The following is a 24,235-nucleotide window of genomic DNA, read 5'->3' on the forward strand; positions in this document are numbered from 1 at the left end:
ATCTCCAACCATGTTTCTGACAAAGACAAGCAGCTAAGCGCTCTTTGAACTTGGAGAGATTATAGGAAGTACCATGGAACACTCGACTGGCTACGCAAATCAGAGCTGACAGATTCCCATTTCTGGGGACCTCCAACCCAAGCTGGCCTTGGCTGGGAGCAGCTTCGGCAGCACCCTTCTCCAGCATCCATACACAGTGGAGCGATTAGGCTGGAAATATTTACCTAAGACCATCTGTAATATCAAGCCGCTCGCACATAAATGGCATACCCATTAGCAGCCGCCAAAAAACCGTCTGTGGCTTGGCTTCTAAGAAAGGCTCCTAAATTGCTCCTGCTTGTCAGCATTCGCAGCTCTATTTCTTATTCATCTGAGGAGCTCTCTTCATCTTTGATGGAGAGATAAAGTGGTCTCCAAAGGCCCAGGACACCTACGTTGACTTATTAATTCTGGGAGTTTTAATATTTATTACTGACCCAACATGAGATGTTGGGAACCTGTTGGAGGAAAATGCTAACAGGCTAAGGTGATATTCCAAAGGTTATTCTCTCAAGTATTTATCTTTGCCCTTGTCTTTCCTTCTCATCATAAGGATTATTTGAGAGTACCCTTTGCTAAAGAGAAAAATATCCCCTCTGTGGCCCTTAACATAATTAAAGGTATTTGAAAAATAGAGGGGAAATTTGAGTTCTGTTATTTTAAATAGAGAGGAGTAAGAACTTGGATGGACCTCTGTCTATAGTCAAAATATAATAAAACCTCACTAAAGCTGGGGAAAGACCATTAGATTAGCAAGCTGGAGTAATGTAATTTTTCACTTTTTAGCTAAGGACATCTTAAGGACAAGCCTCAGTTTCCTCAGTGGTAAAAATGACAGAATTAGACAAGATCTGGAATTCTTAACCTGGGGTCAGATTTCGGTGGAGGTCTGTAAACTTGGACGAGGAAAAAATTACATCTGTATACTCACTAACCTCTAATTGAAAGTTAGCATTTCCTTTAATCATAAATTTCAACAACAACAACATTATTCTGGGAAGGGGTCCCATAGGTTTCACCAGACTGGCAGAGATCTGTCTTACACACACACACACACACACACACACACACACACACACACACACACACACACGCTAAGAACTCTTGGATTAGATGGTTTATAAAGTCTCTTCCTTCATTTATGACTGATAAGGCCACACAGGTCTGATGAGTGACATTAATGTTAAATGCCATTTTTATAGAATCAAAAGATTTACATTTGGAAAACATCTTAGAAGCTAGCTGCTCCTGCCTATAACACATAAGGGAAACTGAGGAACCAAGTGTTTAAGTGATTGCTTCAGGGCAGTGAGTCCATGAGTGGCAGGACCAGGTTTTGGGGGATCATTGGGTTTACCAGTGGTTGTCTAGTCCAGTCTCCTCATTTTTTAAGTGAGGAAATTGAGATCGTAAAAAGTTAAATAGTCAAAAGAACTTGGAATTTGGCATCTAGCACACTTTCACACAACCAAAATGCTTTCCTAAGGGGATGGAAAAACTGGCCTCAGACACTTCCTAGCTATGTTATCCTGTGCAAGTCATGTAACCCCCATTGTTTAGCCCTTACCACCCCTCTATCTTAGAATCAATATATAATATTAATTGTAAGGCAGAAGGTAAGGGCTTTAAAAAAATAAGTAGACAAGAATCCTTTACAATTAGCCACATACTTTTTTTTGCAAATATTAAGTGTTGAGAAAGTACATTAAAAATGATTCCAATTGTAACTGGACTTTCCCCCTAAAATATAACTTGCACTAGTTACTTGATTAACATTTGTAGATAATGCAGGTATAAACTTCAGCCTCCCAGTGTTGGATCATTTATTAAAAATCCTGTGTCTGTATTAACAATGAGTCTGACAGTATCTGTAGGTAATTGGCACTAAAATCAGAAGGCAGAAATAAGGGGCAGAAGGCAGCTTCTAGGCATCACCATGGATAGGGAACTGGGCCTAGAGTTGGGAAGACCTGGGTTCAAATCTGACCTCAAGATACTTCATAACTATGTCACCCTTGGCAAATTACTTAATCTCAATTGCCTAGTCCCTTACCATTCTTCTACCTTAGAATCGATACTGAGAGGGGCAGCTGGGTGGCTCAGTGTATTGAGAGTCAGGCCTAGAAACAGGAGGTCCTGAGTTCAAATCTGATCTCAGATTCTTCCTAGTTGTGTGACCCTGGGCAAGTCACTTAACCCCCATTGCCTAGCCCTTACCACTCTTCTGCCTTGGAACCAATACACAGTGTTGATTATAAGTTGGAAGGTAAGGGTTAAAAAAAAAGAATCAATACTTAGTATTATTCTAAGACAGAAGGTAAAGGTGTAAAAAAGGAGGGAGGGATGGGTTTGAACCTCCAAAGTTTGGTTAAAAGAACTGACCAAACCCCACAAATCCCTAGTGCAAACAGCATGAGTGTAGAGTACAAATAGAGGAAATTGTTGGACCTTAGATAAGTCAGTCTACTTTTCTCATCATCAATGGGGTGCCACTCAATGATTTTTAAGATAGTCTTTTCAGTGCCAACATGCCATGAGCCTGGGCCATTGTTTTCCCTCCCAGAGACCGTCCAATCCCTGGTAGTGTTGAAACAAAGCTTGGTAACAGAAGTGTTGGCGTCCACTGTCCTGTTTTCAACTGTCCACAGGACACAAGCCATCAGCTTGAAGGGTTATCCGAGAGGCAGTGCCTTGGGAAGGCTTTTTTTTTTTTTGAGATGGTTTATTCCCTGGGTTTGCTTTTGCTCTGGCTAGAACCCTAATCCTTTATCCCTCATTCCCAGGATCATTAAATTCAAAACAACCAAGTCAATGTAAGAGTTTAGGGACATGCTTCCTATTCCTTCCCTGAAACAAAAGGTGAGTCAGTCAGTTTTTCCACAAATCATCTTTTCACCCCTGGTTTGTCAGCAGCTCCTGTTGACATAACACACACATTTTCCCCTCTTTTCTGTTGCATTTTTACTATAATTGGAGATTTAGAAAAGCTGCGTTTTCAGTTGCAGGAACATCTCCAGCCCTTTGCTAGGACTTGTTCTTAACCACCTGTCCACATTCCACTGGTTGGCAGGCAGGCATCCCAAACAGAAACTACAATCCTTTCAGCCTTTTGCTGTCTGAACAACAAAAAAAGGCTGTTTTTGCTGTCCGCCTTTTGGAGGGACTCTCGGAAGCTCAGGCCATTTCCCCTGGGCAAATCTAGGCTTCTCGAATTCAGTGGATGGGCAAATCTGGACTGGGCTTTTGGCAGTCCTGGCAAGGAAAGATTAGAGAGACTAAAACTCAGCATGGTTCCTTGGCTCTGCTGCTCAGGGGGGAGGCTTTTGGTGAGCTTGGAAGCCTTCTAGGTTCAGTAGCAGCCTGGATCAGAGCTGGCACTCCTTAGTACCTAATGCAATGGGAGAATTTTCTTGCCTACTATTAAATAATAGGACACAGTAGTGGGACTGTTTCATCTCCTAAGGAGGAAGACTTAATAAATAATGGAGTATCATTAGCACATATCCTTTAGGGTGGGTTTTTTTTTTCCTTCTGATGAGAAATGTGTGGCTTTTGTTTAATACTACATGACACCCACTTATTAAAACAAACAAATGAAATGATCAGCCATGACTGTTAAACTATGAGGTCTTCTGTGTCTAAAAGAAAAGAGAACGGAATGATGTCCATTTTATTTACTGTTATAATGTCTTTGCTTTAAAAACTGATTTTTTAAATTTCAGTACTTCATGGGTATCAGGAAAAAAGCAAGGGTCAATACATATATATGTGCATTTCCTGTGGAAATATTCCACGTTTTCATTAGGAAAGGCACACTGCCTACGGATGGTCTTAAGAGAGTGCGATCTAAAGGGCTTCACAAGTCTTGTATCTCTAAGAATTTTACCTCAACTGACCTAATACAGCACCTGAAGAGTTATTGCTTTTGATACCCTATAAAAGGCAAAAAAAAAATTTAAGCCACATCAAGGCATTTGCACAGATTAGTACTCAGTGTCCTGATGCCACATATCATGGTCCCCGGGGTACAGATTCATGTTGGCAAACCTATGGTATACGTGCCAGAGGGGGCTGCTCCCTTGCCCCCTCTGTCAAGCCTGAGGACATTTTTCCCATTACCTATCCCTCTGGCCAGCAGCCCAATGGGAGCACTTCCTCCCTCCCCTGTCTGAGGTAAGGTGGGGAGCTCATATGCAGTGTGAGGGTGCAGTTTGGGCACTTAATCTCTAAAAGGTTCACCATCACTTGTATATATAATTTTGATGGGGAGAAAGAAAAACAAAAAGTTTAGAGTGGGTATTTTTATCCTGTTTTTGTGTCAGGGACCCCATCATCAGCCTAGTAAAGTCTATGGACCACTTCTGAGAATAATGTTTTCAAATACATAAAGCATAAGATTACCAAGGAAATCAATTATGTTGAACTATAGTTACCAAATATATTTTTTAAAATTCACAGACCTCAAGTTAAGAATCCCTGGTCTAGAGCATGAGGTGCTCTCTGGGAGGGCAGCTTTTGATAGGGCACCACAGTGGAAGACCTGGTGCCTGAGGGAGCAAATCAGGGAAAACACAGAAGAAAAAGGACAAAACACCAACTTAACCACCTACACTTCACAGTTGTCCCCCAGGTCAGTACTTACAGAAGCAAATGTTAGCCAACAAAGCAGCATCCATCTGAACTGCAGGAGATCAAAGAAATAAAACATATGATCTGCCATTGGAAAACTCATAACTGAGCAGAGTGGACACAAAAGATGCTCACAGAGCAGCACATGATTCAGTCCACACACACTATTTTGGGGAAAAAACAGCATGGAAACTGGGATCCCTGGAACCCACCCACAGGGATCCCTGGAACTGAAAACTCGAGACATTTTCAAGATCTGCTATTCAAGGTCCTTAGTCTTTCATGAATCTTCTGAGTCCACTTCCTTCTCACTTCAGAGCCCTCACTGTCTGTGCTCCTTTGTCACTTTTAATCCTTGACGCCCTTGTGACAGTTCTCAGAATTTTGTTTAGTTTTTAGCTTTTTAAAGTTTTTTTTAATAGTTCCCATATAACATCCATGGGCTTGCCTCATTTCTCCAATTAAACTGTAAGTTCCTCGAGGGCAGAGATCATGTCTTCTATCTCTCTTCATTCCTCCATAGCACTACAATAGTAATATTCATATAGTAAAAAGTCAATAAATAATAAATCCTTATTGTATAATTTAGGAAAATTTTCCTTTAATTAGCAAACATTCTTGGTCTTTGAGGCAAGGACCCATTTGGCAATCTTGTGAAACCTATGACCCCTTCCCAGAATAAATGGTTAAAAAACAACCCATTTTCCTTCCATCTTAGAATAATACTGTATTGTGTGTATTGGTTAGACAGTGGAGAAATGGGAAGTATCTGAGGTCACATTTGAACCCGGAACCTGCCCTTTCGGGGCCCAGCTCTCAATCCACTGAGTCACCTAGCTGCCCCAGAATAAATACTTTAAAAAATAATGCAAGGAACTGTTAGATTTCATTTAAAGGCTATTACACGTAAATATATATAGAATTTTTCCCCATTCAAGTTCACAAACCTAAAATCTATACACTAATCCAGATCAAGAATTTGCATTCAAAGGGCAGTGAGGTAGCCAGGCCTAGAGATGGGACACCCTAAGTTCAAATCCAACCTTCTACACTTCCTAGCTCTGATATCCTGGGCAAGTCACTAAACCCTGGTTGCCTAGCCCTTACTGCTCTTCTGCCTTAGCACTAATATTTGATATCGATTCCTCAACAGAAAGTAAGGATTTTTAAAATCCCTGTTCTAAACTAGTACCTTTTCTTCAATAAGAACTTCAGAAATTTTTGCTAAATTTAACTGAATTGGATTAATACAAAACCTGCCTCTTTAAAGAACTTAAACAATGAAGCTAAGACAAGCACTCCAAAACCCATTGCAGAGAAAACCCTCCTCCAGAATGGCGTGTTCATTTATCAAATTCATTAAGTTATTATTCACATCTTTACCTAGCCTAAGAAAGCTCAGCTAAAAAAAAAATAAAAAGGCCTGAAAAGGGCTGAGGTCAGGCCTGGGTCAACAGAGCTCAGACTGCTAAAAAAAATAATCGTTACTTGCACAAGACCAAATTCCTGGGGAGAAATTAATAATAATTATTATAATGGCCCTTTGCATCTGTAGAACACACTTCTGAGAATGGTTAGAAGTGCCCTGCAGATATTATGTTATTAACTCTTGCTCCCAACCTGGGAGGGATATAAGAGGGTACATATTAGTCTGCCCATTTCACAGATGAGAAAATAGATTCAGAGACAGGAGGTGAGCTTGTGAGTCAGCACTCAGAACTTGTTTTCTTTGAATTGATATGCCTGGGATGCCAGTCTGAACTGCTATTAATAATAATAATTTAGTAATTAGGTTTTCAAGAGAGAGCACAGCCTCAAGGGTTGTGGGACAGTCTTGTATTCAAAAGACACCTGCCTCTGATACACATTAGCTGTATGACTCTGGCCAAATCATTGAAGCTCTCTGTGCTCAAGGCCATTTTCTAGGTTATAGACAAAGTTACCTACAGAGGTAGGGGGAGTCTACAGACAGGGGTTCCCCACGCTAATGAAATCACAAGTCTGAACATAAAAATTGGTCTTTATAGCAACTTCCATCACATGCTTTAAGATTATAAAACACTTTCCTAGTGTTAATAGCGAGGGGAACTGGAGCGATGATTAGGCTAGGCATTACCATATAGGATCTTCACAACAATTCTTTCAGGTAGGTGGAATAGGCAGCCAGTCAATAAGCATTAATTAAATGCCTACTGTGTACCAAGTTCTGGGCAAATTGCTAAGGATTTCAAGGAAAAAAAAGTCAGTCCGTGATATCAAGGAGCTCAACGCTTATTTTATTTTACACATGAAAAAAATGGAATCTGGAAAAAAGCGAGTCACCCAATATCATAAGGCATAAAAAAAGTGACTGAGCCTTGCCTCAAACCCAGGTCTTTTGGAGGCTGAGCTTGGTGTGGTTGTTTCCTCCCCCACGACTGCCATTACTCAGCAACCTCCTCCAGTTGGAGATTTGCTTCATCGATCTATAGCACTGAATCAAAAGTCTTCTTGTTGTGATGGGCCAGCCTCCAGGTTACTCTCTTCTTTTTTTCTCTGAAAATATTAGAAAGTACCTGGAAAATAGATTTTTCTCCAATCCAGACTTTATCCAAATACTTGGGAAATTCAATAAATATTGTTGCCCCCTTAGCCTGGCCTCCCATTGATTTCCTAATTTTCATGATCTACAACTTAAGTCTCTATAAGCCATCATACATCCCCCTGCTCCATTTAATCCTCTTCTCTGGCAGCTAGGTGGTACAGTGGATAGAGTGCTAGGCCTGGAGTCAGAAAGACTCCTCTTCCTGAGTTCAAATCTGTCCTCAGACACTAATTAGCTGTGTGATCCTGGGCAAATTGCTTAACCCTGTTTGCCTCAGTTTCCTCATATGTAAAATGAGCTGGAGAAGAAAATGGCAAACCACCCCTGTGTCTTTGGTAAGAAAACTCCAAATGGGGTTACAAAGAGTCAGATATGACTAAAAAACAACTGAGCAACAACAACAAAAAATCCTCTCTCTGAATGAAAAGAGACTTTTCTCTTTGCCAAATACCTGTGTGTCTGTGGATAAATTAATTTAGTTCTTCAGAGCCTCAGTTTCCTCTCATGAAAAATATGGGGGTTATATTAAAAAGTCAACTCTTTTCTCTGTACTCCTAACCCCATTCCTAGCCATCTCCTCCAGAAACTTGCCCCATTGATCATTCTCTTTCTTTCATCTTTAATATCTCCCTATCTATTAGTTGGGGCAGCAAAATGGTGCAGTAGAGTGCCAGACCTGGAGTCTGGAAAACTTGACTTAAAATCCAGCCTGAGACACTTCCTAGCTGTGTGACTCTGGGTAAATAACTTAACTCTGTTTTACTCAATTTCCTCATTTATAAAAAGAGCTGGAGCAGGAAATGGCCAACCACTCCAGTATCCCTGCTAAGCCAACTCCAAATGGGATCACCAAGAGTAAGACACAACACAACAGCAAATCGAACTTTTGCTGCTATCTACAAACCTATCTATCCTCACCCTTTTAAAAATCTACCCTTAACTCTTTTCAGATTATCATATTTTTCTCTTCCCTTTCACTGACAAAATTCTAAAAAATTAGTCATCCATATTTGCTTCTGTACTCTGTCTTTAACTTTCCAACTCCTTGCAGTCTGGGTTACCTCTCCCTCCTCCCTTCGACCCCCAATCTCCACTGACCAAAGCCAGCTTCCTCCAAGATTCCCAATGAGCTCAAATGCTAAATGCTTTGCTCTTTCCTCACACCCTCTCCCTCTTCTGCCATATTCAATTAACTGCAAAGCTTTGTCCTCCCCAGAAATTGCCACAGTCACCCCTTTTCTGTATTCACATAGCCACTGCCTGAATGTAGACCTTCCCTATCTTTCTGATACAGCTTATTCCCTTCCTCAAGCTATGATCCACCAAAAGAACATTCCTAAGGTAGGTCCTCAGCCTGATATTGAACATCCTTTACAACTGGCTACCAGGGCTTTCTGACATGTGTCTGACTCCAGACTGGTGGCTTCCTCACTACAGTACACCACCCCAACAGCTCAGCACTTGGATCCAGCAGGATCTATCCCCAAACTAGTACAGTTTGTCTGGGGCCTTCAGTGGAGTCCAATGGAAAGAACACTGGCTCTAATTCAGAGAACCTGCATTCAAATCCTACATTCAAACCTCAGACATGTATGTGTCCTTTTTTTCATATGTTTATTGAGAAGGTTGGACTAGATAACCTTTTTCCAACTCTAAATTTATGACGCCATGATACTTTCTCAAGATTTCTTGAGTATCCCCAATCTTGATGATCCTGTCCATTTCTAATGGTAGCCTCATGGTCCATTCCCACTGGGAAAATCTAGAAGCCAGAAGTTCTGATCTGAAAGGACTTATTCAGGTATTAGCAAATGAAATATCCTCCCTAAATGTATTTGCAGCTGAATCCTGTGGCTCAAAGACTAAAAATCCTTTGTTAACACAAAGAGCTGGATTTGTACCAGTGGCCTCTTGGGTGCTATTAAAAGTATGTGCATGTAGAAGAGGGGACACCTGAGTGACTCCGTGGATAGAAAGACAGGCCTACAGACAGGAGGTCCTGGGTTCAAATCTGACCTGAGACACTTCCTAGGTGTGTGACCCTGAGTAAGTCACTTAATCCTATTTGCTGAGTCTTCAGCCTTGCATCTTGGTCCACAAATCCTGCAAAATCTTTTTCTCTCATGTCTCTATCACGGTGTGTGTCCCTGAGTAAGTCACTTAATCCTGTTTGCCTAGCCCTTTCTTCTCTATCCTAGAGTTGTTATTGGTACAGAAAGTGAGGTTTAAAAAAAGTGTTGGGGGGAGATATGTGGGGTCAGGCTTCAGAGGCCTTCAATTTATGATTTACAAATGACTACTCAGTCTATTCTTTTTTTAAATTAATTTGTTTATTTAGAATATATTTCCATGATTCCATGATTGATCATTTTTCCCACCCCTCTATTTTTGTGCTGCCATTCTGGACACCCCCTTTTCCCCAATTCTTTGCCACTACAAAGAGTGCAGCTATAAATATTTTTGTACAACTATTTTTCCATATTATCTCTTTGGGGTACAAACCCAGCAGTGCTATGGCTGGATCAAAGGGCAGACAGTCTTTTAGTTCCCTTTGCATATAGTTCCAAATTGCCCTCCAGAATGGTTGGATCAGTTCACAACTCCACCAGCAATGAATTAGTGTCCCTACTTTGCCACATCCCCTCCAGCATTCATTACTTTCCATAGCTGTCATGTTAGCCAATCTGCTAGGTGTGAGGTGATACCTCAGAGTTGTTTTGATTTGCATCTCTCTAATCAGGAGGGAGTTAGAACACTTTTTCATGTGATTATTGATAATTTTGACTTCTTTATCTGAGAACTGCTTATCCGCGTCCCTTGACCATTTGTTGATTGGGGAATGGTTTGATTTTTGTAAATTTGTCAGTCTACCTATTCTTAAGGCCATCCCAGTCAGGTCTGACTTCCTATCAATTTGATCTTTCCTCAAACAGAAAAAGAACTTCAGATTCTCTGCCTATATCCTATGAGCCTGTAAACCTACCACTACATTTTCTATGTGTCTGGGATGAAATTGGGGTTGGAACAATCATGGAGAAGGCTTTGAATTTTCCTTTCTCCTTAAATTGATAAGCTGATGTCTCCTGTGAGTGCCATCTCTTCTTCCCACCCTGTTTCCTTCTATCCTAGGAACAGTCAGTTTGGAGCTTTCTTCCCCTACAATCTTCTGAAGGAAGGAGTTTAAGTCTATGGCCTTCAGGGAACTTGACCTAAACTTGGCAGTTCAGGGTGGAGTTCAGATACATGCTTGGAGATGCTAAATCTCTGAGCCAGTACTAACTCTCCAGAGACAGAGGTGCTTAGTTTCAGACCTGCACCTTTAGCAACTGCAGGATTTTAGATAAAGTTCAACTTTAGGAGACTTAGAAGAGGATAATACTACTTCTCCCCCCATCTTACAGATATACAGCAGTAAAATGAGTCATTGATATGAATGTGTTTTGAAATCTGTCAAATGCTATTATGATAGAGCTTTGGGCCTTCTCTAAGCTTTGAAGTGGCAGAGATAATTCTGACTTTCACAGCTAGAGGAGATTTCCTAAACCAAGGAAATCACAAATCCAATGCCTACCTCTGCTACTGTGGTGACCCTGTCATAGTAATGCCATCATGCCCATGGAATGTTTGCTATGAAATGGATAACTTCAAGATTTGGCCTCCTCAAGAATAAAAGGATAGAAGGCAACTGAGTGGATCAGTGGATTGAGAGCCAGGCCTAGAGACAGGGTCCTGGGTTCAAATATGACCTCGGACACTTCCCAACTGTGTGACCCTGGGCAAGTCATTTAACCTCCATTGCCTATCACTTTCTGCTTTTCTGTGTTGGAACCAATACACAGTATTGATCCGAAGACAGAAGGTAAGGGTTAAAAGAAAAAGGATGAAGAGGCAAATATTTCCCTGGTGAAGAGAGTCATCTTAAAGTAGTTCAAACATTCTCGTAATCAGTGCTATCTGAGAATTTTAGGGGTTTCTGCATTATCAGGATTGATATCAATTGCTCCCCAATTTCCCACATAGGCTATGTTCCCATATAGGCTATGTTAATGTATCTGGTCCTGGACCACTGTGATGAATGGGAAAATGGTTTGGCAGTGTTCCAAAAGGAGGCAGGATGTTCCCTTGGATGCCTTTTGCTCCCCCCTGCTGGACTCTCAGCTGCTGTCACCATGTCCTCTGACAACAGAAAAATATGCAAGCAGTTCTTTTTTGCCTCTTCTTCAACTAAATCCCCAAGAGAAGCTTCTAAACATATGTTAGTGATTACTCTGTGGTCCAAATGATTCCTCTTCCCCTGCCCTGGCCCCCTGGTATTTATGGGGTTAGGCTAGTTTGTAAGTAGGTATTGTGACAAAGTTTATAGCACCCTGTCACCCTGCTGAGGCATATAGCTTGTGAAGCAGAAGCTAAGAATATCTACATTCTCAGTGGCATACTCTAGTTCTCTGGGATTGACATATCCTACACAGAATCACAGAATTTCAGAGTGAGAAGGGTTGTCAGTGACCGTCTAGTCCAGCTCATACTCAAGTGGAATCTCTCCCTATTATACACTCAATACTGGTCTCCCCCCAGCTTTGTCTCTAAGACTTCCAGTGAACAGGATCTACTACCCAATTGTTTTTGGTAATCCTTACCTTCTATCTTAGAATCAATACTGTGTATTGGTTCCAAAGCAGAAGAGCAGTAAGGGTTAGGCAATTGGGGTTAAATAACCTGCCCAGAATCACATGGCTAGGAAGTGTCTGGAGTCACATTTGAACCCAGGACCTCCTGTCTCTTAACCTGGCTTTCAATCCACTGAGTCATCTAGCTGCACCAGATTCACTATCTCTTAAGGCAATCAGTTCTACATGTGAGCAGTTCTAATTGTACATTTTTTCTTGACCTAAACCAAAATTTGCTTCTTTTCAATATCAGTGTACTTGGTTCTAACTCCAGGACAAAACAAAGCCAGTCTTTCCCCTCTTTATAAGCCTGTGCTCCGAATACCTGCAGACAGTCGCTCTATATCCCTGGGTCATCTGTTCTCCAGGTTAAACATCCCCAGGTTCCTTCAACCAATTCTCAGAACCAATCACCATCATGATCACCTTTCTTTGGGCACTCATTAGTGTTGTGCCACCTTGAAAGGAACAGAGAAGTCTCTGGGTCTGATTGGACCTGGGTAGCATACAAGAAGGCTATCACGTTATTCATCTTGAGAGCTAATCTAGAATGAAGGAATATTCTCACTCAAGTTTGACTCATTCAGACTATGTCTGAAGTAATATATTAGGTACTTCAGAATTCTATTGTATCAGCCATTTGAATTAGCATGTGCTGGTGGGGCCTGGGGAAGATTTAGTCATCTTAGGTTAGATTTAGAGAACAATCAGTATGCCCATTGCTACAAATTTTAACATGAATTGGGGAGATACATACTGTGGATTCAGGGCTAGGAAGAACTTTCAAGACTAGGCAATCCAAACTTTTAATTCTATAAATGAGGAAATCAAGGTTTAAGGAGACTAACTTACTTGCCCCAGGCAGCATGACATATTAGTCAGACCTCATGCTTTGTTGAAGTCCCCAGGTAATCCATCTCTAAGTGAAATATGAAAAGGCTGAAGGAAAACAATTTAAAAATCCTTGCCAGCACTACAAAGTGAAAATAGAACTCAGAATAAGGCAAAAGTAAGAGAAAATTCTTTTGATTTTGTTTTACTCTTTCTTGATGTCTCATGAAGTCATTAGCTTCTATTTGCCCAATTCTAATTTTTAAAGAATTATTTTCTTCCATGATCTTTTGAACCTCCTTTTCTATATGACCAAGTTTACTTTTTAAACTGTTTTCTTTTCAAGTTACTTTCATTTCTTTCCCCCATATTTTTTATGTCTCTCTTATTTGGTTTTTGAATTTATTTTTGAGCTCTTCCAGAGCCTCAGACCAATTTCCATTTTTCTTTGAAGTTTTGCATGTGACTGCTTTGATCTCACCATCCCCTACTGAGTCTGTGCCTTGCTCTTCTTTGTCTCCATAAAACATTATTTCTATGGTTAGGGTTTTTGTTGTTGTTGTTGTTGCTATTTACTCATTTTTGCAGCTTTTTAAAAACATTTATTTTAAAGATGGGCTCTGTTCTCAGGCTAGAGGGAGGATACTATCTTAAACATTAGATTTTCCTAGCTGCTACCCTCATCTCTAGTTCTGGGTTTCTGAAAGTTTCAGTTTATCCAAAGTGGTATGATGGCTTGTGGGCTGGGAGCATTGGAAGCCACATCCTTTTGCTGATTCAATCTCCTCTAGGGACTGCTGATGGCTTTTCAGGGCTGTGAGCTACCTTGCTTTGGGAGTTAGAGCTTCAGGGAGGGCTTGAACAGGACTCTACCTCCCTTAGGCTGGCACCAGTCAGGAAGGGACTGCCTTGCTCTGGAGTTGGGTCTTTAATGATGGCTTGGAAAGAAACTCTGATGCCAGGTGCTACAGGCTTGTGGCCTCACTTCAGGCTTGTACCAGGGTTTGGGACTTCAAGGGGTGAGCATGGGGTACTCTGCTGTTGGTTTATGCAGGGTCCCAGGGTCTCAAAGTTGCCTTTTCCCAGGTTCAGAACCTGGTGCAGTAGGTGGGGGTTGGGTGGATTGTACTCCTCTGTGTACAGTTTTACTTTCAGCTCCCCTCTCATCCCAGTGAAACAGACCCTCTCTGCCTACCCCTCAAGTTGTTTTCTACAAGAGAGTTATTTCACTCCATCCCCTTGTTAGTTCTATCATTCCTGTATTCTTTTTGAGGCACTATTTTAAGTTTGGTTTGAGAAGATTCTCAGAGCATTTCCAGCTTTCAATACTGCTATTCTACCATCTTGGCTCCACCTCCTGCAGGGGAGTATGTTTATGTCTTTTGGCCTCAAATGTCCATAGTCACTGCTACTTAAACATAAATGAGGAGAGGGTAAGTTGCTTCATTTCTATAAAATTCAGTAAAAAAACAAGATGTCCCATTACTAAAACTTAAAAGAAGTTTCATACAAGCATTACTGGAACCAGTCAATGATGAAAGCAACAGAGCTTTTTATCTGGTACATTTCATTGGATCTTTGGATCATAAATTTGGGACTGGAAGGAACTTGAGAAGTCATCAAATCTAAGTTCATCATTTTAAAGATGAATAAACTAAAGCTTGTCCAAGTCAAAACTAGTAAGCACTGGAAGTGGAATTTGAACCCAGTCTTCCTCACTTTAAATCCTGTGTCCTATATACTATACTGCAGTGACTCTCCAGATGGCTTAAATGAGGGCACCCAAGGGAAGGAAGAGGTCAGATAAGGGATAAAACTAGAATACTTAGAGAGAAAGGGTGTGCAAGGTCTACTCAGTTGTGAAAGTCAATAATTAACCAGAATACAGTGGAGACTTTGGGTGCTAGGAAGGATAGAAAGAGAAAGAGTCTGAGCCCAGGATTTAATGCTACATTACTCCAAAAGTTCTTGCCACTCTGGGCATTACTCCATATATCAGAGTAGCTCAGGGATGCTGAACAGAGAAAAGTGTTTTAAATAGGCTAGCGCAGGATCCCACTGACTGGTTCTTACTTGGAAGGCCACAAGCAGAAAGAAACCAACTTCGAAGGTCAAATGAAAAATGATAGTTTCTAGGCAGATTCCAAAAACAGAAGGGGATATCAGGCCAGAGAAAGAGAATGTTTGGGTAGAGATAGATAACTGAGAGAGATTAGGCTAAAAAACTAGAGATTTTTTCAACTAGAACTCATCAGACAAGTTATAGGTTCAGTAAAGACCAGATATTTTAACAGGACACAGGTCCCTTGACCTCTCTTAGATTCAATTTCGTGGTGTTGTTCAGTCTGACTCAGTTCAGTTGTCTGACTCTTCATAATTCAGTGGACCTTACCTCCTGTGATAGAAGCTGGATTTGTGATAGAGGCTGGCACTAGAGAAAAAGTGCCAGACTGAAGAGTATATGAAATTGATCACTTCGATGGGGGGAGGGGCCCCAGGAGTGAATTTCTGGAGGAGAGAAGACTTTGGCTGGGAGAGCAGTGAGGGTCTCTCTGTCTTCAGACGTCGAAGAGAGAAGGTGGATAAAGACTTTCTCCTGAGAGTCACCCACTTTTCCTGCTGGTGACTGGAAATCTTTCCCCCAAACACTTCCCAATTGAAGGGACTTCTGAAGAGAAACCTGAGCAGACTTTGCCTCAACTCCTGTTGCCCAGGGGTGAGTCAACCTGACTTTCTCTCGGGGGGGAGGTCAGCCTGTCAAGGCCTGAGTTCCCCCCCCAAACTTGAGGAGGGAGGAAAAGGGTTTAGATAGAGACAGGAACCCCCTTTCCCCACTTTCCTTTTCCCAATCTTCCCTGCCCATTATTCCTTTTGTATTATCTGATTGAGTTATCATTAAAGTTATCTGTTTCCCAAGCTGAGTGTGAGTGAACGGATCAAGAGGAGACCTTTCGGTCTCGAGTAGTAGAGGGGGGACAAGAGGGACAAGAGCGAATTGGGGAGAGCAGCTTTAGCTAAGGAGGGAAGGTAGAAGGGGGAAAATCTTCAAACCCCCTCTTCTCTCTCTGAGCCAACTTGTTACATCTGCTATCTTCCCTGAACCCCACTTTGTGAGAAGAGGGGGTTCTCCTTTCTTTCCCCCTCTCTATACCTCAGAGTCCAAGCCTCCTCCCTTGGGGGTACATTCCCTTCCCTTTCTTTTACTTTTTTTTAAAACACTCCCACAAGATTTTCTTGGCAAGGATACAAGAGTGGTTTGCCCTTTCCTTCTCTAGTGGATTAAGGCAAACAGAGGTTAAGTGATTTGCCCAAGGTCACACAGCTAGTATTGAAGGCCAGATTTGAACTCAAATCTTTCTTACTCCTAGCCCAGCACTTGATTATCCACTAAGCTACCTAACTGCCTCCTAGAAAAACAGAGATTAAATGACTTGCCCAGAGTTATGCAGCTACACAAGTATCTGAGGCAGAATTTGAACTTGGGAAGTTGAGTTTCCCTGACTTCATGCCCAGTGCTCTACTTACTGAGTTTACCCAGTATATTAATTAATAAAATGAATAAGTTGAGCTAGATGACCTTTAAAGTCCCCTTAATGTTTAAACCTCATGTTCCTACAGTACATCTCACTGCAGATTATATTAAATTCAAATTATAATGAATGCATTGTAGTTGTTCAGTTGTTCAATTGCCGTCTGGCTCTTTGTGATCCCATGGACCATAGCATGACAATATTGTCCACAGGGTTTTCTTGGCAAAGAAACAAGAATGATTTGCCATTTCCTTCTCCAGTGGATCACCTTTTGTCAGAACCCTGCAACAGGACTTGTCTGTACATAAACACAACGGTAGGTTCGCCGGAGCTCAAGCCTATCTTTAACAAACAAGTGTGTTTGGGGGGGGCGGGGGGAGTCCATTCAACTTTCTGATTTCGGTGTTGATCGTAGAGCAGTCTAGTTCATCAAGGGCAGAGGCAAACATAGCACGTGCAGCCCAGAAGGGAAGGCTGTGGATACCAAGCTCTTAGCAGTTCAGGCAGAGGGGAAGGGCAGGAATAAGAAGTAAAGAGTTGGCTTTTTATGAAATGAGAGTCAAGCTGATCCATTCACACATTGTTTTCATTGTGAGTTTTATGGTTTTTTCCCTCATTTTAAATAAAAAAGAATCCTTACTAAATCATGTGTTTCCAGCAGGAAAGGACACACACACACACACACACACACACACACACACACACACACACACACACAGGGCACCATATGCCATTTCAAAGAAAAATCTTTCTTTTCAAGTTTCTGAGGCAGAAACTCTAAGATGGGAAATTTCAGTGGATAACTAACCATTCTCTTCCTCCCCTCCTCCCACCAAAATATGCACTTTGTTTCATGATCCATCATAGAGAGACAGAGAGACTAAGAAAGAATGAGTGAGACACAAAAGGTGGAACAAAGAATATGGCAGAGTCAATGTCTGCCTTTTCCTTTCTGGGAAAGGGAGTTAGGGTTTGAGGGAATTTCTATATTGTTACCATGTCCACCGTTTAAATGGTGAATTCTCCACTGGAAGGATTTTTTTGAAGGGGTGCATTTGATGGTCTCAGGATAACGATATCATTGTTTAAGTGAGTTGAGATACTAAAAACACATGAGAAAAAATATCTTCCCTGAAAGCAGGGTCCAAGTAATGCACCACTAATATTGGCTATGGTGAATTATTGGTGAAGAGAGTAAGGTTAAGGGTCAGAGAGAGTCTCAGGCAAAGAACCAGGAAAATTGGGTCACCCAAACATGACTGGGCAGATCACATCGGAAGCTTATGGAATTTTCCTTGGATGAAGTCATGTATTATTACAATGAAGAGTACTTACTGCTTTGTAGGTAGAGTAAGTAACTACCAGAACACCAATCTGCGTCACTGTTCTAGAGGCAAATTGGATAGAATGGGGGATGGAATGGAAGAAAGTAAAAAGAAATATTTTATTAATAGCCATGTTCAAACCTGGTAGAATCCTTCAATATATTAATATAAGGTTTCATGTGCTTTTCCCAAGTTTTAGTGAAAAACAGCAAATACATATTTTTAAAAATGTGTTTAAAACTTTACCTTCCATCTGAGAATCAATACTGTGTATTGGTTTCAATGTAGAACAGTAAGTGCTGGGCAATGAGGGTTAAGTGACTTGCCCAGGGTCATTTAACTAGGAAGTATTTGAAGTTACATTTGAACCCAGGATCTCCTCTTTCTAGGCCTGGTTCTCAATCCACTGGGCCACCATACATACTTTTAAATTTTGTTTTGACCTGTGATTCCAAAAGTGTAGAAGACTCTCTGTATATTAGAATGATTTGAACTTATGCAGAATATTAAAGGAATCAAAGCTCTCCAGTAGACTATAAGCTCTTTGAGGGCAAGAACTATTTCATTTTTGTCTTTGTAGCTCCCAGAATCTAGCAGAGTATGTATCACATTGTATGGACTTAATAAATCTTTTAAAAATTGAGGTATTGCATAGGCCTCTACAAAGAACCTGCCATTCCAAAATGTTGAATACATTCAGGGATGGCCTTATACCTAATCTGAAGATAGTTGCTTATGATCTGAGGGAGAGTAAAAGGCGCCCCCGTATATTCCCCTTACTTGAATCCCACAGGAACTAAAATTTTACTAATGGAGATTTGTTTTGGGGGTCCTTCAAAAATGTCAATATTTGGGGAAGAAATGATGAACATTTTTCTTTCTTCAGATTCCAAATTCCACCAATGCTTTCTCTCAGCAGTTAAGGCCATTCTCTAGAAGCTCCCTTATTCTTCCTTCATATTTCAGGAACTCTGTGTGCCTTCACTCATGTTTTCCTCCTTCCTTCAAGTCTTAGAGAAAGAGGTGACTCTTGTATAGCCAAAGCTTGTGCCCTTGATCATACCCATACCCATTTCTTAGTCCTCTGCTCCACTGATCTTTTTCTCCCATCTTAAATCTCTGCTTCCTCATTTTTTAAATTTACTGCCTACAAATATTCCTAGTCTTCTTCATCCTTCAAAAACTTTCCTACCCTTTCCTATAGAACACTATCAAGTTCTCAAGTTCTCCTTGCAGGCATAATTTCCCCAGACTGCCTTACCATCTACTGACTGCATAATCCTGCATCTCTACCACTGGGAAGTTGCTCTCTAAGCTTACCTCTTGGCTGACCTTTACTCATTCCTCATCTTCCTTGTCCTTTCTGTGGCATCTGATTCTATTCGACACATCTCTCTCCCTTTTAAGAATGTCTCCCTTTGCTTCTGTGACACAGCTCTCTCCTAGTTTTCTTATCTAACTCTTCAAATTCAGTCTCTCTCTGTAATTCATCTTCCCCTCTTCCCTTCCTAAACCTTTCCAGTGCTTTTCCCAGCACTCTTCAGTTTGAATTGATAATCTTATCTACTAGATAGCTCCCAGATCTAAATATTAGGGTCCCCCAAATTCAAGCTCTCTCTTTCCAGCCCATGTAGATGGTGCTATTTTAATGTCCTGATGGTACCTCAAATTCACTACATTCCAAACTGAACTCAGTGGCTATCGTCTTCTCTGCCAATTCAACTTCCCTTTTCCTTTTGATGGCAGCATTATCCATTCTACCAGTTGTTCAGGCTTACAATTTAATTCATTCTTGGTTATTACCTCTCCTTTATACCCCATATTCAACCAGTTACTACCATTTCACTCATATCGATTCCCCCTTTTCCACCCCTACTTTCATGACCTCTTGCCTGGCCTATTCTAATAGGATAAGTGTTCAATCGGCATTAAGTTTCTGCCCTCTCCAATATGTTCTTCAGCAGCCACCTAATTAAAGTTCCCAATGCAGAGATCTGACCATGTAAGAAACCTTCACCCTTCAGCCTAGAGAAGAAAATGTAAACACCACTGCCTAGTGTTGCAGGCCCTCCATAATTTTGTCTCCAAACTTTCCAGCCTTATTTCACATTATTCCATCTTAAACATGACATTTTAGCTAAACTGGACAACTGTTAGCATCTTTCTGCCGCTTTCTTTTGCCACAAAGTCATATAATCCATTCTACTTGCTAGGAATATATTCTCTAAATGTTGAAATCAACCTTTTCTATTCTTTTCTCTTATAACATTCTACTACGTATCATATTTACTGATGATAGCAAAAGTAACACATTAAAGTTTGTACAGAACTTTACCATAGTTACCTCATTTGAGCCCCATAACGGTGATTAATAAAATTAAAGACCAAAAAGTTTGAGAACCACTGAAATAGAATCTCTTCAATATAGGGTCACATTAACCACAGAACATTTTATGTTCCCCACCAAATGCAGCCAAAGTAACTAGAGGAGTCCCAAACTGATGATGGATCTCTTATTGGAAGACTTTCCCTCTAAGCTTGATTTCTTTGCTTCCAGATTCCCCAATGTCCAAGCAAGAGAGTAATAGCAACATCAAAAAAAAAAAACACACACACACACAACAGCAATAATCATCCAATCATAATGAATCAGCGAAATTTTCAAAATAAATACATCTTGCACAGAGTGCAAGATGCAAATAATTTCCTCCAAAGAGAATTTTTTCACAACTGATACTTTCCCAAGTTCTTCCATCAAAAAGCACCCCGTACCCTACTTTATTAAGTAAAACACCAGCACTATAAGGAATACTAAAGAAATGCTAATTCAGTGGTTTTCAAATACTTTGGTCTCCAGACTCAGTTTTATTCTTTAAAATTGAGGGGCTCCCCATCTCCACCCCCAAGAACTTTTGCTTGTGTGGATAATGTCTATTAAGATTTACCATATTAAGAATTCAGACATCTTAGTATTTTTTAAAATCCTTACTTTCCATCTTAGAATCAATATTATGTATTGGTTCCAAGGCAGAAGAGCAGTAAGGGCTAGGCAATGGGGGTTAAGTGACTTGTCCAGGGTCACACAGCTAGGAAGGGTCTGAGGCCAGATTTGAACATAGGATCTCCCTCTCTAGACCTGGCTCTCAATCCACTGAGCCACCTAGTTGCCCCCAAATATCTTAGTATTATCATGAAAAGAGTTTTGATTGCACAAATTCCCCTAAAGGGTCTCAGGGATCCTCAAAGGTCCTGGACCATGCTTTGTGAACTACTGTGAACCCTTCATTTTATTTCTCTCAGGCCTAAACCATTGAGATAACTTGGCCAACACTGAGAAACATTTCATGTCAAAATCAAGGCTAGAATATAGTTCTCTTGACCTAAATACCACACTCTGTTCCCTTAAGAATGATCAGAGCCTGGGAATAAACTAAACTAAAAGTTTAGTTCCAAGTCTGACAGTACTGGAGCCAGTCAACAAACTTTTCTGAATCACAGAAAATGAGGGCAATAATCTATGCCCTGACCTTTCTTTGGGATTCCATAAGGCCAAGTTATATCAAATAGGTGGTATCAGGGGCGGCTGGGTAGCTCAATGGATTGAAAGCCAGGTCTAGAGATGGGAAGTCCTAGGTTCAAATCTGACCTCAGACACATCCTAGCTGTGTGACCCTGGGCAAGTCACTTAACCCCCATTGCCTAGCTCTTACCACTCTTCTGCTTTGGAGCCAATACTTAGTATCGATTCTAAGGTAGAAGATAAGGGTTTTTAAAAAAAGAAATCAAATGAAAAAGCTGGGGTTGTTTACGATAAGAGAGATCGAGTAGAGAATATTTGTAGACATGGTAGTTGCCTAAAAGTATTTGTCACTAACCTGCTTCTCTCCTCTACCACTACTGTCATCACAAATATTCCAGTTTACCAACTTGTTCAAAAATTAGCAGCAGAAAGCAATCCACCAAAAGCAACCTTATTGTTAGCCAGTGCCCCCAAACATTGATTTTGAAACAATTATATTTGTTCTGTATTGGTTCATTTAATGAAGCCTAACAGCGTTAGTTCTCTGTCTCTCTCTCTCTGTCTCTCTCTGTCTCTCTCTCTCTCTCTCTCTCTCTCTCTCTCTCTCTCTCTCTCTCTCTCCCTCTCCCTCTCTCCCCCTCTCCCTCTCTCTCCTTCTCTCTCTCCCCGTCTCTCCTTCTCTCTCTCTCCCCGTCTCTCCTTCTCTCTCTCTCTCCCTCTCTCCTTCTCTCTCTCTCTCCCTCTCTCCCTCTCTCCCTCTCTCTCTCTCTTTCTCTCCCTCTCTCTGCCCCCTCTCCCCCCTCCCCCCCATAAGTTGGGCACTAATCAATATACTATATGTTACACCGTTTCAGGGGACATCATGTCTATTTTAGGTAACAGACTAAAGATAATCCTGCCACATCTAACCAGGGAGTCCCTGGTCCATTTCATTTTGATTGGATCTCTATAAAACTTCAGCAATAGGGCAATAAATTGCACATGATTTCACTTTTCAAAGCTCAAGTTGTTTTTGAAATAAAAATTTAGTTTTCTACAAAATTTTCTTTTTTCTTTTTGCTGTATTGGAGAGTGTGAGTTCTGAGAACTCATGCCCAAACACAAATTGCCTTTGGTGCGCATAAAAACAACTTCTGGGGGATGGTAGTTTAAACTGGGTGCTTTTCTATTCTATCTTAATTTGTGACCAAGACTAAGGGATGTAACTGAGAGTTGCCAGGCTCCCCTAAAATCCCAGCTACACAGTGAAATCCCCAGGCACTGACATTTCCCTTTTACTTCGTGCTAAAAGAGCCAAGCTAAATCCGAGAGTTGGGAGAAGGCCCATAAGAAGACACGAGCATGCTTATCCTAGATCCTACCTGAGCTTGACCCGGCTGTGACAGAGAGCTAGCGGCCCCATCTTCAGGCATGCTGATGCTGCAGCAATTGCATTTCCTCTCCCTTTTTCAACACCTCCACAGGCCTGGCACTCTCCTGGCACCTTTAAGACTATTGGTATTAAAATATCACATTGTAAAAATGCCTGTAGCACCGTGACCCAAACAGGCCCCCAGAGCCCCAGCTCTCAAGCCATAAAATTTTAAAGAGCTAGGAAAACTATTGAATAGCCAGGGTGTCAGGCAAACTTGGATTTTAAGTGCAAATGCAAACGCTACAATTATTCCCGAAATAACAAGGCCACAGGCCCAGGCTGCTGAGAGAAACCTTCTACCTTCAGCCCATGTGCTTCAGCCTAACAGGAAGTACTTAATAAGAATAATAATATCCTGAAAGACTAACCCACGGCAGTGTAATTAAAAAAGCTTTTCTGTCTCACTTTGAAAAAAAAAAAAGAGGGGGGTGGGAAATTAAAATCAGACAGGAAATTCCACAACAACAAGCTGGCTTATATCCTAATAACACAGTCCTGTGCCAACTCTTCCAGAAAGTGGAGCACTAACACACACACACACATCTATATACTACCACAGCCCCCCTCTTCCCTCAAAGAGCAGCTTCGAATAAGCTGCAAAGGCAACAGCTCCATCCATCTGACTGAGAGATCAATGCTACAGACACAGAAGAAAGAGGCTTGCTTTTGGAGTTAGGTGTATTTTATAGAAAACAGTTGTTGTATAAAGAGAGGCCACTGGGGCTTTGTCCAGGAAACATCACCCACAAGACTGAGCAGCTCAAAGCAGCAGCCAGACTTTGTGAGGTATTCTCAGCAGCTGCTGTGACACCACTGATAGGAAAGGGGAGAAAAAAGATGCTCTCCCAGGCTTGCTGAGTTTCTGGGCCACATGGCGATGTGGAGAGAGCGGAGAGAACTGAAGGCAATAAGTGAGTGGAAGGGATTCTGCTGCAGGGATACTGAAGGGACAAGCCTTCTTTGATAAGACCATGTGGGCTAGAAACAGCAACACCAGCGAAAACAAGCCAGTGCACTTTAATGGAGGAAGATTAAATGCTGGCATAAACAACAAACAGACTCCTCCACTCCGCTGGCCCTGCTACTTCTGTACTTGAGCTCATGCGAGGCATACGAGCCTATGGAATCTGTTTCTAAGCCCAGACTTTCCAGGAAGTCACTGGGGAAAGGGCAGGAATCTACCATTGGAAATAGATTCTGAACATAGATCACAAGAGGTTAAGAGTTAGAAGGAACATAAAATTTAGAGCTGGAAAGGACTTTTGCAAAAGATGCTATTGGGGCAGCTAGGTGGCTCAATGAATTGAGAGCCAAACCCAGAGATGAAGGTCCTGGGTTCAAATCTAGCCTCAGATACTTCCTAGCGGCGTGATCTTGGGCAAGTCTCTCAACTCCCATTGCCCAGCCCTTACTGTTCTTCTGCCTTGAAACCAATACTTAGTATTCATTCTAAGAGAGAAGGTAAGGGTTTTTAAAAAGAAGTCCTATCTAACCTCTTCATTTTACAGATGAAAAAACTAAAGCCTAAGGGACCTGAACAGCTCTCTTATCTTACAGGTAAGGAAAGCGGGGTGACTTATCACTGGCAGACCTGAGATGAGACTAGGTCTCTGCTTGTTGCTGCCCAGTAACTCCTCTACCAAAACAAGAACAAGAGAAAGAACTTCTTAGTATCAGGTTTTAAAAGGTCAACTGC

At 41.3% G+C, this 24,235-nt stretch overlaps 1 protein-coding gene across 5 annotated transcripts in view; it reads right to left on the bottom strand.

Moving 5' to 3' along the window:
* Window positions 1-24,235, bottom strand: part of GLI2 (GLI family zinc finger 2) — a 420,094-nt gene that overhangs the window by 128,169 nt on the left and 267,690 nt on the right. The window lies entirely within an intron of this gene.

Source organism: Monodelphis domestica, chromosome 4 (assembly GCF_027887165.1).
Source record: "Monodelphis domestica isolate mMonDom1 chromosome 4, mMonDom1.pri, whole genome shotgun sequence".
NCBI lineage: Eukaryota > Metazoa > Chordata > Mammalia > Didelphimorphia > Didelphidae > Monodelphis > Monodelphis domestica.